The following is a 12,768-nucleotide window of genomic DNA, read 5'->3' on the forward strand; positions in this document are numbered from 1 at the left end:
AAATGCCGTCTAGTCTAGTAGTGTTTTACAGTGGCGTAGCATGAAATTTTGAGCAGGGGAAGCTAACTCAAGTTGTCTTTCATGCAATATGAGAAAACGTATTACAAAAATATAGTCTTAAAATAAATAGTAGTCAATGTCAAGTCAGCAGTCGAAGATTGGTTGGAACATCGTAAGAAACACCAATAAGGCATGACCTCAAATGATACGTACCGTAGTAAAATATGATTTCACGGTTTACACATATCTCTAACAAATAGACACGTATATGTATAACATTAGCTCACTTCCTGTCATACTTAGAGAGATCACAATATTAACGGTCAATAGATACAATATTAGTATCATTACGTAAGTATGCGTCTGTCTTTTTATTGTGTCCTTAATTGACAGCAAGGGAGTCGGTCATTTGTTTTTTAGATCACACTTTTGTCCGTAAGTCAGTCTTGATAATAGAATTGTCCTAAAAAATTCAAGTAAATTGGTGTAAGGAACTGTTATTTCACTCATATTTTTTTATATCAGCCACAATGCACACTAACACTTCAACTCAACACAACTGACGAAAAGGGATAACTCGGAAACTACTTATTATCAATGTGAAAGCTAGCTTCTTGCGAGCCTTGCGACCAGGATAGTTTAGTTAGAAAGGGATGGAAAATCTGCGGGGTGGGTTACACAGAAGGATGAGTGTAAGAAACTAGTCTGCTTGGAAGCTGGTGTGTGCAGGCTTCTTGTTTACTGCTGCATCACAAATCATCCTGTACTGCCGCATCACAATATTTAACACGTAAATATAAATTCTATTAAAATTAATACATAATTTTATCCATAAACTCAGGTTTATTATGAAATTATAAATTCTACTAAAATTAATACATAAATTTACCCATAAACTCAGGTTTATTATGAAATTATTATTAACTGGGGAAGCTGAGCTTTTTAGCTTACATTGACGCTACGCCACTGGTGTTTTACCATTGCCACTGTAGGCCCTACCAGCGATGAAAGATTATTGTGAAGTGTGAACAGAGTAAGTGGTTGACCAAGAAAATCTACCTCAATGCAGTCTTTACCAATCACAAATTCCAATTGGACTAGCCAGGATACGAACAATTCTTCACTCCCACGTCTAATGGAGACATTAAAAATCGTACAACATTAAGAAAAAATTGTTTGCGTTTTTTTAATGTGGTAGAGGCGAAAGATATAAAAGTAGATATATCAGGTTATGAGGGAAAAACAATAAAGTAGTCCATTTCCTTTACGTTGGTTTAAGGTTTCCTTTGAGCGGATAAAATACGTTTATATCTCTATTTAGAAATTTATGGCAGTGAAGTCTTGGTGCGGAGTGTTTATTACAGGAGTCAAGGGACAAACTGACGTCGGCAGGAGGCAACAAACTTCTAAACCCTTCCTTCTGGAACGTCCGCGTAATTAACGAACTGCCATTAAGTGCGGAGGTGATTTACTGGCTTAATTTCGCTTATCTGTCACTTACATCATCACCACTCCACGTGACACCTAACAACGATTGCTACAAAATCATAGGCTATCTCGTAAACTTGAACTATATTACAACATACGAATAGACCGACAAAACTATGATGCTGGACTAGAACCAAAGAATACTTGTACTATTTATCCATTACATCTCATTTACAGAATTTACGACCATCTGATATTGGTTCAAATTTCGCGCTAGAGAAAACAATTTAATTTACTATTATAGGTCCAGATTACATGTTTTTTGTTATATCTGAAGATGCCCTAAACGGCGAAAACGTTCATATGTTGTTATTAAATAGCAAATAGACATTTGCAAGTTGATATGTCTTAAGATTGAAATTTATTATATACTTATTTAATAAATTTAGTATGCACTGCATAGATAAATAAATAATCACATCAAACATTAAAATAAATATAATTCAACTGGGGTTTACAAACTAAAATGCAATAGTTGCCCACATTTTTACATAGTACAGATAAGAAGAACCTTTCAAACAAGATATAAAGAACACATTAAAGCTATAACTAAACCATAGCTACATCACATCAAATTACGCAGAACATATTATCAACAATTATCATGACTAATCATGAAACAGATATGGAAATTCTACACATCACACCAAAAAGTCCACAGTTAAACATCTTAGAACAATACGAAATATGCAAACATACAATAACATACCCACAACATACTGTATATTTAATATACAATTACAGTTCGATACCCACACATTATTCGATATCATGATACATAGCACACAAACAACCACCCTCTACTATAGGAGCAACACACCCCCACCCCTACAACTGACGAATGCAAATGGCAGTATGCAAGATCAACAGGAACATCAGTAGTTCGTAGAACACTGAAGATGACGCAGAACCGGCGTCGAAACGGGCCGTCTAAGGCACATAACTTTTTTTTTTAACACATTTAATGTGTCGTTAAACAATTTTAAGTTTTTTAACAAAGTGTTAACGTGAACCAGAATCAATGATAAATATATGCTGCACATTTCTATACGAGAATCCGTCAAATTTGACTTTTAGTAACATCTCTACAGTTGAAAAGGACTCCACTGCTTCACAGATTTGCGTCAAAAACAGACATCTTCCCGTTAGATAGAAGGTACCTCAATATTCTTTTCCTACAGTCCTATATTTCAGTAGGCTACCAATTTAACTACAGCTTTGATCCCTCAAGATCAGATACTAGTAGTGCGTTTGCCTGGTGATTTGAAGTTGCACTCGGGCCGATTATCTGGTTGGGTTTTTCCGAGGTTTTCCCCAATCGTAAGCCAAATATCATAGGTCTATTATTCAATTGAATGTATCCGATTTTAAATGACAAAAAAATGTGATCGGATTTACCCCTCCTATTGAGGTGACACCGATCAACAATAAGAGTTAAAAAAAAATGAAAAGAATGGAGGATATTTACATTCGGTACACAGGATTCTAAAATGTAGAAGGTTATAAAATTAAATCGACTCTTATAAAAGATGTAACCGCATATGGTTAACGCTTAGAAAACTGAAAATTCTGATCGGATTCACCCCGCTTTACGGTATTAAACCTCCTTCACGGAATTTCGCCTTGTGTAGCCTAGTAAGCATGCCAAGTGACGTAAAACCTCAACATCCTCAACGTAGAAGAGGCTGGTCAACAAACTAATTTGAGGTGTAACTTAGCCATACTGACCACCTGTGTTTTACAGCGACCCAGTTGTTTAGCCAGTCCTCCAACCGATCTCGCTTGCATTTTTAAAAGAGGACATCAATTTGAAAATTATACATGAAAAAATATTATTCCATGCGGTTTGAAATGAAATTACATTTTATCGGCTTTGAAACATAAACCAGGATGTGGGAAGTGTTTTTATACAGCCGATATTCGCTTTGTAACAAAGTGGTGCGTATTCAAATGCGCAGTCGATTCCTGTAATATTTTGAAAGCACATCCAATGTAGACCGGTACAGTCGGATTAGAAAATTTCTACCTTCAAATAATATAACTCCCTATACTTAATCGGCTGTAACTGAAATGTTAATAAGAAAACTAAATTATTAAATTTAATTAACATTTTATTAAACTTGAAGTGTCTGTTTCAACAGCTAAGAAAAGCTGCATTGTGAATGAATATTGGGCCCATATCAGTGTTGCCGGATGACAACTACGGAGAGATGACAACGAAAAATGCGACGAAGAGATGACGGCAACTATGATGATGAGATGACAGCAACATCCGCGGCGGACAGATGACAGCAAAACTGCAGCAAACAGATGACAATTGCAACGAAGAGATGACAACGACAACTATTACGATGAGATGAGAGCAAGAACTGCGGCGAACAGATGACAATTGCAACGAAAAGATGACAATGACAATTATTACGATGAGATGAGAGCAAAAACTGCGGAGAACAGATTATAATTGCAACGAAGAGATGACAACGACAACTATTACGATGAGATGACAGCAACAACTGTGGCTAACAGATGACAATTGCAACGAAGAGATGACAAACGACAACTATTACGATGAGATGACAGCAACAACTGCGGCGAACAGATGACAATTGCAACGAAGAGATGACAAACGACAACTATTACGATGAGATGAGAGCAGCAACTGCGGCGAACAGATGACAATTGCAACGAAGAGATAACAACGATAGGCCTAACTATTACGATGAGATGAGAGCAACAACTGCGGCGAACAGACGACAAATTGCAACGAAGAGATGACAACGACAACTATGACGATGAGATGACAGCAACAACTGCGGTGAACAGATGATAATTGCAACGAAGAGATGACAACGACAACAATTACGATGAGATGAGAGCAACAACTGTGGCGAACAGATGACAATTGCAACGAAGAGATGACAATGACAACTCTTATTACGATGAGATGAGAGCAACAACTGCGGCGAAGAGATTACAATTGCAACGAAGAGATGACAACGACAACTATTACGATGAGATGACAGCAACAACTGCGGTGAACAGATTTTAATTGCAACGAAGAGATGACAATGACAACTATGATGATGAGATGACAGCAACATCCGTGACGAACAGATGACAATTGCAACGAAGAGATGACAACGACAACAATTACGATGAGATGAGAGCAAAAACTGTGGCGAACAGATGACAATTGCAACGAAGAGATGACAATGACAACTCTTATTACGATGAGATGAGAGCAACAACTGCGGCGAAGAGATTACAATTGCAACGAAGAGATGACAACGACAACTATTACGATGAGATGACAGCAACATCCGCGGCGAACAGATGACAATTGCAACGAAGAGATGACAACGACAACTATGAGAATGAGATGACAGCAACAACTGCGGCGAACGACAACGAAAACTGTGACGAAGAGATAACGACAGCTGCGACAAAGAGATCAAAACGACGAAAAGATAAAAATGGCAACAAAGAGATGGCGACAACGACGAAAAAATGATGACAGCTACAATAAATAGCTAACATCAAGGGCCTAACTTATACGACAAAGTAATTACGTACAGCTAAAAGTATGACATAGTACGATTAAGTGAAAACAACTATGAAGAAGCAAAGACAACAATGATAACAACAATGACGACCGTAATGACGACAGAAGCGGTAACAAGGACAACGACAGCTACTACGAAGACAATAATAATAATAATAATAATAATAATAATAATAATAATAATAATAATAATAATAATAATGACGACGTATGCAACGATTATGACAACGAAAATAAAGAATACGACGCGACATGAACAACGACGGAAATTTTGGCGGAGATTAGATTCGAAAAAAAATCTCATATCCAGCAATTAGGCCTAGTCTTAGTATGAAATTACCAGCAACGTTAATTAGAGAAAACTTAACGTATTCCTTACTTAATTATGCAATTTTAAGAATCTTTAAATGACAATGATGAATCATGAGAACGGCAACTGCGGTGATAAAAACAGCTCATGAATCTTCCCTACCATACTATTCGCCTGATTGCAGACCAGAAGCATGATGAATACGAATAAGAAAGCCTCGCCATTACGCCTACACGCGAAGTCACGGTGGCAATTAACAATATTAAATACTTGGATTATCCACTGATGCCCTTCCAAAGCTGCTGGAGGTTAAGGGCGTAGCTGGAACTGCTACAAAGGATTAATAGGCCTACCTACATCGATTACTGCTGCAGTAGCCGGGAGTAAACGCTGCAGCCATGTAGATAAGGCGACACGATGTTCTGACGAAAACCCGAGGAGAGAGGCTTATTCTTGTGGGAGAGTGAAGAATGTGTCCAATTTCGTTCAGTTCAGTGTGAACAATTACAGAGGAAGTCTTATATAATTGCCCTCTCAACTTTCTTGAGCAAAGCAACCTTTCAGATGGCTCCAGTGTCAAAGTTCAGGAAATTCAATCAAGCCGCTGCAAATAAGCGCCACCGCCTTGTGACTCTAGTTTTGATACACAATCGAATGGAAACAGCGCCTCATTAAGCGCCATATACGGGCCGAAATTGAAATCGCACTCAACCACAGGCTGCTTAAAATTACCATCCAAATAACACGCTCACAGCGCACCTGCGTTCTCTGACTTGCATATCACAACAAAGCCTGCGCTGATCAAACAAACTTTCGATGCTTTCGACACTAGCCAATGCATGTATTGTTTTGTTTAACGATCGTTTCTACCTATTTATCAGATCTTTATGAAATATTGTACAGAAGTTACAGGTAGCATATTATATTTTTTTTTGTATAGTCTACAAGCTATATTTACGGTTCCATAAGAGGATCTATAGCCTCCATTTATAGGAGATGCAGTTAAAATTAATAACTTCTCTCCTATATAACACGTTTTTGTGCGAGATCGTGCGTATTTGCTTGTTTTCCGCACAGAACCAATACGCGGTAAGTGTGAAATACCACATTCAGTATTCCCAACGTAACACACATAACAATTTCCCTCTTCTTACCGCTTAAGCGCGACATTCATTTTATTGCTTTAGGCTTTTAACATATTATTTTTAGAGACGTTTAACATAGTAATAATTATAAATTGGAAACTTACCACTGCAATTTCACCTAAATTGCAACGTTAATTATTGTTTTTAAATATTTGCAAAAATCAATTAAAGTCTTCTACTCCACGAAACTTATTGCATTCCTGATACAAGTAACATTAAGGAAGCCGTGAAAAAATCAACAAGATTCCAGATGCGGACGTTATTACTGCAATATGTTATATAAATAATATTGTTAAAATGTTAAAATGAAAAATAAATCATTACATAACCTTACCGTTTGTTTTAAGTTCGCATTTATAGACTGGGGGGGGGGGGAAGACAGACGTATATCACGCCCTGCTGGAGTATAGTAAACACAGAAAAAATTTTATAGCAACAATGTTGAAGAAAGATATTTTGGTTTTCCGAAGTTGCCGTCATTAAACAGAAACCAATATGGAGATTTCATTGCAACTAATTAGAAATTCGTCTTTCAGGTATGTAATAAACGATTTTCGCACAAAATAATGTACGATACACGAGCGGTATGTTTGTTTTCATGTTCTCGGAAATTAAAAAAGCTCAACTACGTTTCGCTTTTTCAATCTTTTCCTGGACCATGAAAACGTCACCATACCGCTCTTGTAACGCATATTACTATTATGAAACTTTATACTGAAGTTACAGGTAGAATATATTTTTTGTTTACAGAGTCTGAATATGTTCAGGAATTGTCCGTATACAGGGTAATTCACGAGGATTTACCGTCCCTTACGGGCATTATTTTCGAAGACATTCTGAGAGAAAAATATATAAACATTTGTCCTAATCTCAATATTTTCAGAGTTACATTAATTTGAAATTGTTTGGAAAAATACCATTATTCTTGAGTTTTAAGGGTAAAAGAATGAACTATTCAGGAGTATTATGTATTTAATTAGTTAATATTCTGAAGCTAAAAATGTGTTGTGAATTCCACAGTTGCTTCGTACAGATTTTTTTTTTTCGATTTTTAACTACAAAATTACATTAGCTTATGTTACGCATTTATCACAACAATTGCTACAAATTACGCCACTCTGGTAAATTCTTCAAGCCTGTACATTAGGATGCATAATTAAACTGTAAATAATCAAGTTCCTAAAGTCGTATTATTTGTAACAATTTTTGTGATGAGTGCGTAAGAATGATGTCATTTTTAGTTAAAAATTGAAAAACAAAATTTGTACAAAACAATTAACAACACATTTCTAGCTTCAGAACACTAGCCAATTAAAGAAATGATAACTTACTTCTGAATAGTTCATTCCCTATTTGTAATATTCTTTAACCCTTAAAACTAAAGAAAAAAGATATTTTACAAACAACTTCAATTTAGTGTAACTTTGAAAATACTGGCATTATGACAAATGTTCATATAACGTTTTTTGCTCAGAATGTCTTCGGAAATAAGCTCCGTAACTGACGGTAAATCCTCGTGAATCATCTTGTATAACGGTGCATTCAGATGAAATTAATAACTTCTCTCCGATCTTACACGAGTTTTTATGAAACTTTGTACAACAATTAAGGCTGAAGGTAGCATACAGATGTAATCAGAGTTTGTACAGAAAAAATTTATGCTATCTGTAATTTCTGTAGGGTACAAAATTTCATAAAAATCTGTTATGTAGGAGAGAAGTTAATTTTGTGTAAATGCATCCCCCATAAAGGAGTAGATCCTGTCATGAAACCGTAAATATAGTTTATAGCCTATACAACAAAATATATGTTACCTGTAACTTCCATACAATATTTCATAAAAAACTGTTAGGAGAGAAGTTATAATTTTATCTAAAACCATCCCCTATAAAGGGGTGGTTCCTCTTGCACAAACGTAGTCTAATCAGAGTTTGTACACAAAAAATACGTGTCATTTTTAAGGTCTGTACAAAGTTACATAACAAAAATCCTGTCACCACCTGGGATCGAACCCCGGACCTTCCAGTTCGTAGCCAGCTGCTCTACGAGCTGAACTAACCGGCCGCACTTGAGTGTGCCGTAGGATTTTAAATTATAAACTAGTGTGCCAGATGTTTAAAAAGGTTGAAAAACGTTGGTCTATGTCAATCAACGCAACAGTGAAGAGAAAATATAAATACAGTGAAGTCCCTTCGTTGTTCATAAATGGAGATAAAAACTATTGGCCAATCAAAGGTCAATTAGCCTAATACGTTTATACGTACTGTGTAACTACGTTATTGGTCTTCTTTGTCCGCCCCTACCTTGGCGATCCAACCACTTCCGAGCAATGAACTCAGAGTCTCGTAAAAGCAACCGGGTGAATACAAACATAGGCCTATTTACTGTTTTAATGCTGTATTACTGAGGATGATGTACTTGTCTTTAAGCATTGGAGGGACCACGCAGCAGATTTCCTATAAGTTTCAACTTAATTTTTTGTCTGAGTAAATATTATGAAAGAGTACCCACCCAGTCTAAATGACTTAAAAATATTTTTGTAGTTAATGTTAAAACAATTATTTCATTTAGAGAAGTTACCACTGTAATTATTTACTCTCATATTTGTATGTGTTATTTAAAACTTCTCCTTATTTTTTATGTGTAGCCTATAGGAATATTTAGATGCTAAAATAATTGTTATTTAAGTTTGTATTTTCATGTATAAATTAAAATGAATTTCTTTCTTCTTCTTCACTGTATCTTCTGATGTCAACGTCGAGCATGAGCAAAGCGATCGCCTATCTGTAACGTATTGAGTTGTGTTCCTGTAGTGGACGGAGTGAGCTAGCTTTCCAAATTAGAAGCTTTCATAACAGAAGATGCCAACAGGGGGACTCCACCGTAGTTCTCTTTAAAGGGGAGAACAGAAATTTTAGAAGAAGCAGGAAAAAACCAGAATAAATCCTCTGTAACGAATAAATAATCCATCAGTGTATTTATCTACACTTTCAACATGCACGACTTGACTGTTTTATTGTTATGTTATGTTGTATTTTTTAAGTTTAACGAAAATAGCCCCAATTTCATTATCCTCAAGAACTAGGCCTACCGGGAAAAAGAAGGCTCAGTCATTGGCCAGCCGGTTCCGTGTCGAGCTGGTTATAAGAGTGGGAGAAAAAACTCGCATTCGTTGCTGGGATCTTCTTCTGAAATGCGAACAGTATTTTCTTATTATTTATGAAACACAGATATAATTCAACATAGGTATACGACTGCACAATATTTCTTATTTATCTGGCAACTCTACTTAACTGTGTAAAGTTATTAAGCAATGATGACAATACGGCTTGTTGCAGAACTCACTTATATTCGAAAGTGGGAAGAGTGTGTCAGTCGGTTTTCCCCCATCAGCAAACGATTGGTCAGCCGCGTTCAATCACAGAGCTTATGACGATTGTGTGAACCGTATTGGTTGCTTAGTGTGTTACCTTCACGCCTTCGATTACGTAAGACTGAACCTCCACATTATGCCACGCCCACGATGAACGGTCTCCAACCTAGGAAACGCGGAGCTGAAGTGTTGTGATTGTCGTTTTTGAATTATTGACTTTCATTCTTTCTTTGATATAGTTTTAAAATGTTAATGAACGAAGTTATGACTTTTGTATGTTAGTAAGGCGACATCCGAATCTTCGAGGGTTTACGCCTACTACAATTAGGTCTACAATTATTATTAAGAAGTAGGCCCTATAGAGGAATGGTAATATGATGGCAGGAGGGATGCAAGTACTGCCCGTGTCTCACGTCCTGAACCGAGAGTTCCCTAGTGCTTATAACCACGCCTCTTAGGTCTGCTCGGAACGTCACGGGAGGTGCAACGTGGCGGCACGGCGGTATATTACATGTTCTGAAAACATTATCCTACGCCATCGCAGGGATCTTTACTGGTTATAATACTGGATACTCTAATCGTGGTTACCACTATCGCTATTATCTCTGATGGCGATTTCCTAAAATGTAAGTACACACTAGGCCACTCTTCGTTCAGTTTGGACAACTGCTGAATTACCATAGAGCAGCATTTCTCAAAGTATGTTCTGGGGTTCCGTGAGCCTTATATGATTTTACTTGGTTATTTAACGACATTGTATCAACTACTAGGTTATTTTGCATCGATGGGATTGATGATAGCGAAATGGTATTTGGCGAGATGAAGTCGGGGATTCGCCAAAGATTACCTGACATTCGCCTTACGATTGAGGAAAACCTTGGGGAAAAAACCCAACCAGGTAATCAGCCCAAGCGGGAATCGGACCCGCGCCCGAGTGCAACTCTGGATCGATAGGCAAACGCCTTAGCCGACTGGACTGCTCCGGTGGCTATTTTATACTTAGTGGATACTATAAAAATATATAAATGTTACGGAAATATGAATCAATAATAACATGAAACCACCGATAATAATGATAATGATAATAATAATAATAATAATAATAATAATAATAATAATAATAATAATAATAATAATAATAATAATAATAATCCAAGAATATGCCTAATAATAATATGTTTAATGCACATCTAAAACGGAAAATACCCATAATATTTATCACTTTCATCACTGGATTCTCTGCGCATCTGTTCACTAAAACAAAATATCGAAAAGACAAAATGCAGAAGTACAATAGAAATGAGACTACAACTTTCCGCCATAAAACCAGATTGCAGGCTTAAAAAGCAAATACATTCGTCCCACTGAACAGAATTATTGAGATACTAGCTTTCACTTGTCTGTCAACTTAAACACTAATAAAATATTACAGGGATTCCGCAGTTACACTTTAGATTAAAAGGGGTTTCGCGGTGGAAAAAGTTTGAGAAACACTGCCATTGAGGAAAGAGTTTATGGATGTGTACACGTGATAACCGTAATCGCGATTAGGTCTATAATGTCTTGTAGAGACTATAGTCTACAACTGGTATTAGTGTTTAGTTACAGGAATTGATGGGGACATAATCTGTTTCGTGAGGGGACAGCCTATACATTCGCTTGTCAATGGCTGATCTTGCTCCATAGCTGACGAAAGGAATCCTGAAAATGCCGATGTGTTGAACGTAGGGTAGTAGGCACATGCGGTACGCAGCTCCTCCTACCCTGTCCCTCTGCGTCTCGCCCCGCAAAGAAACAGCTCAGGAAGTGAGGCACGGGCAGTAGACGAAATGAGGCTACTATTTTTATCTGCAATTATTGCTACCGCAGTAAACAAGAAGAGAATTTGTGTTCTTGTAACTGTCGTGTACCGATAACATTTCACTGACTCCTTCCCTGGGCCGATACTAGGAAGTATCGCAAATCTTTTGGCCTCTCAAATTTTAAATGACAAGTTGAGAGCGAGTCAGTAATCAACTTCTATGCTGTCTCCCAACCAGCTGCAGGCCCCACTGATACCCCTGTTCCAATCGTCGAGAGACCAGAAGTACACTCAGAACTCGTGAAAATAGACCTATAATGCCAATGTCATGAATACAAAATCTAATAAAACGTTATAACAAAGTGGGTATTTATAGTTAGACTTTTTTTGCGACTACACTATCACTACTGCTTTCATTACAATTATTTGTTATTATTATGATTTCCATTCTCTCTTCTACCATTGTGTCTTCTGGGTACAGCTAGACTAACTTAGCCTATAGATGTCTTCCGAAAACTATTAGTGTCTTTCACGTGTTAAATTTTATATTACCTTAATATTTAAGCAGAAAAATTAATATTTAAGGAGAAAAATTCGCTCCAGCGCCGGGGATCGAACCCGGGTCCTTGGTTCTATGTACCAAGTGCTCTGACCACTGAGCTACGCCGAATTCAATCCACAGCACCGGATCGAACCCTCCTCCCTCAATGTTTCCCTTTGTGGCCTGACTCCAAGTTAGACATATATGTTGACGTATATGTCCAATGTCAACTGCCATATAATATTACATTACCTTGTTAACATGTTTTCAGCCTGCTATTGGGCAGTTATCTTCTCCCTAGTTGATTTTATGACTGATAGAGGTGATATTCTTTGCCTCTCTATCATTATAAGTTACTACTATTTTCAGTGTCATCTTTCACTTGAACCATAATTCTCTTAAAATGCTCCCTAAACTAGTGCCCAACTGTAAATATTACTAGGCCTATAATTCATAAATAGTGTGACTCCCTGGTCACTGATTAACAGGCAGCATACATCCAGTCTTTTATCAAATAGAGGTTAATTTCCGCTTTTCCTATAAGAACC

At 36.9% G+C, this 12,768-nt stretch overlaps 1 non-coding gene across 1 annotated transcript; it reads right to left on the reverse strand.

Annotated features, from left to right (window-relative positions):
• Positions 1-12,276: 12,276 nt before the first annotated feature.
• Positions 12,277-12,349, reverse strand: TRNAY-AUA (transfer RNA tyrosine (anticodon AUA)). The gene has a single exon. It is a non-coding gene; the product is annotated as a tRNA-Tyr (tRNA).
• Between the last annotated feature and the right edge of the window lie 419 nt (positions 12,350-12,768).

This window comes from Periplaneta americana, chromosome 1, assembly GCF_040183065.1.
Source record: "Periplaneta americana isolate PAMFEO1 chromosome 1, P.americana_PAMFEO1_priV1, whole genome shotgun sequence".
Lineage (NCBI taxonomy): Eukaryota > Metazoa > Arthropoda > Insecta > Blattodea > Blattidae > Periplaneta > Periplaneta americana.